The following is a 4,025-nucleotide window of genomic DNA, read 5'->3' as shown; positions in this document are numbered from 1 at the left end:
GCTTCACGACAGGCTAACCCAAGCAGAAGAAAGAATCTCAGAGCTTGAAGCCAAGGCTTTCAAACTAATCCAGTCAGCCAAAGACACAGAAAAAAGAATAAAGAAGAATGAACAACCACTCAGAGAAATGTGGCACTATGTGAAATGAGCCAATACATCTATACATATTATAGGTGTCCCTGAGGGAGAAGAAGAAAAAACAAAAAGCATGGACAATATATTTGAGGTAATTACTGAGGAGAACTTCCCTGTTATCAACAGAGATACAGATATCTACATACAAGACGGTCTTTGAACACCAGGAAGATTTACAGCAAATGAGACATCTCCAAGACATGTAATCATCAACCTGGCCAAAGTTAAAATGAATGAAAAAAATTTTACAAGCTCCAAGATGAAAGCAACAACTAACCTACAAAGGAAAATCCAGCAGACTAACAGCAGACTTCTCAGTGGACAGCTTAAAAACCAGAAGGAATTTAGTCTTCTTAAACAGAAGAATTGCCAGCCAAGAACTTTGTATTCTGCAAAACTAAGTTTCATAAATGATGGAGAAATAAATACTTTTCTAGGCAAGCAAACACTAAGGAAATTTGCCACTGTGAGATCTTCCACACAGAAATGCTCAAAACTGCATTATGTATGGAACAGCACAACAAATATCCATCAGTGTAACAATACCCAAAAGGTAAAGCTCATAGTTTTTATAAAACAATAGCACAAGAGGGAAAAAAACAATAAGGTTTCATCCAATGATGAACAGACTGACATCCTATATTGATACTAACACTTAACATGAATGGTCTGAATGTCTACTTAAAAGACATAAACAGGCTGAAAGTATAAGAAAACACAACCCAAGTATTTCTTGTCTCTAAGAAACACATCAAAACCATAAGAAATCACACAAACTCAAGATAAAGAGATGGAAAAATTATTCTAAGCAATGTAAACCAAAAATGAGCAAGTATAGCCATTTTTGTTTCAGATAAAATAGACTTAAATCAACAATGATTAAGAAAAGATAAAGATGGTCATTATAGAATGGTAAAGGGAGCCATTCAACAAAAATAAGACTTAACATTTCTAAATACACACACACACACACCCACACACACCCCTAATACACAAACACAGACACACTTAGTGTGGGAGCTCCAAGATTCATAAAGCAAATTCTACCAGGTAAAAACAAAGGAATAAGCAGTAGCATTTTAATTACAGGGGACTTCAATATTTCACTGACAGAATTGGACAGATCATTAGTCATAAATTGAATAAAGAAACAATGGATTAAATGGGACTCTACATCAAATGACTTGATAGACTTTTACAGAACATTCTACCCAAAATATAACGAATATACATTCTTCTCATCAACACATGGGGCATTTTCCAAGATTGATCATATCACTGAGACAAAAGAAGTCTCATTAAATTCAAAAAAATTGAAATCATACCATGTATCTTCTCAGACCATAGTGGCATAAAACTAGAAATCAATTACAAGGAAAACATTCAAATCTATGCAAAATCATGGAATTTAAACAACCTGCTGCTGAATAATCCTTGGGTTGTTGATGAAATTAAGATGGAAATCAAAAGATTCCTTGAATGGAATGACAAAGGGGACACAAACTTTCAAAATCTATGGGATACAAAAAAGCAGTCCTAAGGGGGAAGTTCATAGCTTTAAATGCCTTCATTGAAATGAGAGAAAGACCACAAATTAACAACCTAAGATCATATCTCAAGGAACTAGAAAAAGAAGAACAAACCAAACCCAAAGCTAGCAGAAGAAAAGAATAAGAAAGCTTGGAGCAGAAGTAAATTAAATGGAAAACCAAAAATAATGCAAAGGATCAAAGAAACAAAAAATTGGTTCTTTGAAAACATAAAGAAAATGGATGGACTACTAGACAGATTAACCGGAAATAGAAGAGAAAGAACTCAAATAAATTCAATAAGAAATGAAATAGGAGACATTGGAAGTGATACTGCAGAAACACAAATATTATCTGTGAATACTATGAAAATCCCTATGCAAACAAACTAGAAAACCTAGAGGAAATGGATAAATTCCTGGAAACAAACAACCTCCCAAGCCTGAATGAGAAAGAAACAGAAATTCTGAACAGCTTGATAACAAAAAAAAAAAAAAAAAAATCCTTGGACAAAACAGATTCATGGCTTATTTCTAAACATCTGGACCTAGTGTGCAGCAATCTGAGAGGAAATACAAGTGGTGCAATGTGGAGGTTCCAGCACAGAGGGAGGCCTGACCGTGTTCAGTCTGGCGAGGCCTGGGTGGGCAGGTGAGTGGTCACAAAAAGGCAGGTGTGACAGCCACCAAACCACAGAATGATGCTTAAGGGTAGGACTCCAATATTGGAAGGGAAAACTTGCCTAGTTGAAGCCAGAGGAGTCCCAGTCCTATTGTCACTGTGATAAAGTGGACAAACAGTTTGATCCTGGCAGCAAGGCAGAAGGGAAAACTGGCTGCTTTCCTTCCTTGGGAGAATTCCACGCTTTATTCCCATTGCCCTTTCATCCTTCCCTTTGTGCTGCCCCAGAGGATAAACATGGTTATCAGATGATAGACTCCAGCAAAACAAATTAAAGGATAGCATATCTGTAGGGAGGAGAAACAGTATTTTTTATATGTTGGGGAGGCAGGTTTGCATTGACCTTGTCTTTGAGTAGTATAGTCTACCTTTCCCCTTTGATCTAGAACTTCAAAACCATAGTAACTGAAATGTGTGCATCTCAGTGCTGTGCAAAATGAGGACTGCCTGTATCATTGCCATGAACTATAAATTTGATATTTTTAAGATGTGTTTTCACAAAATTGATTCATAGATTCAGTGAAATTCAATCAAAACTAAATCATTCTCTTTTAAAGAAATAGGCAAGTTAATTCTCAGATTTTTATGGAAATTCAAAAGACTGAGGATATCCAAAATGAACTTGAAAAAGAAGAAAAATATTGGAGGACATTCACTTCCTGATTTGAACACTTGCTATAAAGCCACAGTACACAAGATGATATAGTATATATCATCTTAAGGATAAGCATAGAGAGTTGTGATCAACCCATACATATACAATTAACTGATTTTGCCCAAGATACAAAGTTATTCCAATGGTAAAAAGAAAAGCTATTTAAAAAAAGCTTGTTCCTGGAGCAAGAGGATATCTGCATGGAAAAAATGACAACCACCACCAAACTCTCAAAACTAGCTCGCTTGATGCAAAACAGTAATAATGCAAAATGGATCACTGACCTGATCTATAACCCCTAAGTCACAATATTTATAAGAGAAAACATAGAAGAATATCTTTATGTCATTGGGGATGGCAAATGTTTTGGGGGGCAAATCACAAAAAAGCACCAAACATTAAAAACAAAAGAATGAAATATTGTACTTCATAAAAGTAAAAAAAAATTCTCTTTGAAAGAAAATTTTTAAAATGAATAGACAAGCCACACACTTAAAAAATATTCACAACAGATATATCTGACAAAATACAGGTATCCAGAATATATAAAATCTTCAAATAATCAATTAAAACACAAATAAGTATAAGAAAGAATTTGTTTCCGTTTTTCATACTTGACTGATGACAGTATCAAAATCCACCACATCTTTCTCTGTTGCTCCCTGCCCTCAACTTAGAAAGCTGATGAGAAAGCCCAGGGGATCCCTTTCTTGGGACTCACAATTAGTTCAAGTTATGCAAGGAAACCTCCACTCCAGCACTCCCTCAACCACCATAAACTCCCTCCCAGCCTCCCTACCTTGCACTCTTCAGAAATTTTGGATCCTGCTCTGCCCTTCCTAGAAAGCCTCATTATTAACATTTTCACACACTCCAGATGCATGTATTTTATCACTGGTCTCAAAAATCCAAACCAAATTTAATCGGTGGGGCCCATCTTTTCTCTATAGTGTGACTACAACAATCTAATGGAAAAAAATGTCAAAATGTTTGAAACAGGCACTTCACAAAAGAATGGCCAATAA

This window comes from Eulemur rufifrons, chromosome 19, assembly GCF_041146395.1.
Source record: "Eulemur rufifrons isolate Redbay chromosome 19, OSU_ERuf_1, whole genome shotgun sequence".
Taxonomy (NCBI): Eukaryota; Metazoa; Chordata; class Mammalia; order Primates; family Lemuridae; genus Eulemur; species Eulemur rufifrons.
This window is presented reverse-complemented; position numbering follows the sequence as displayed.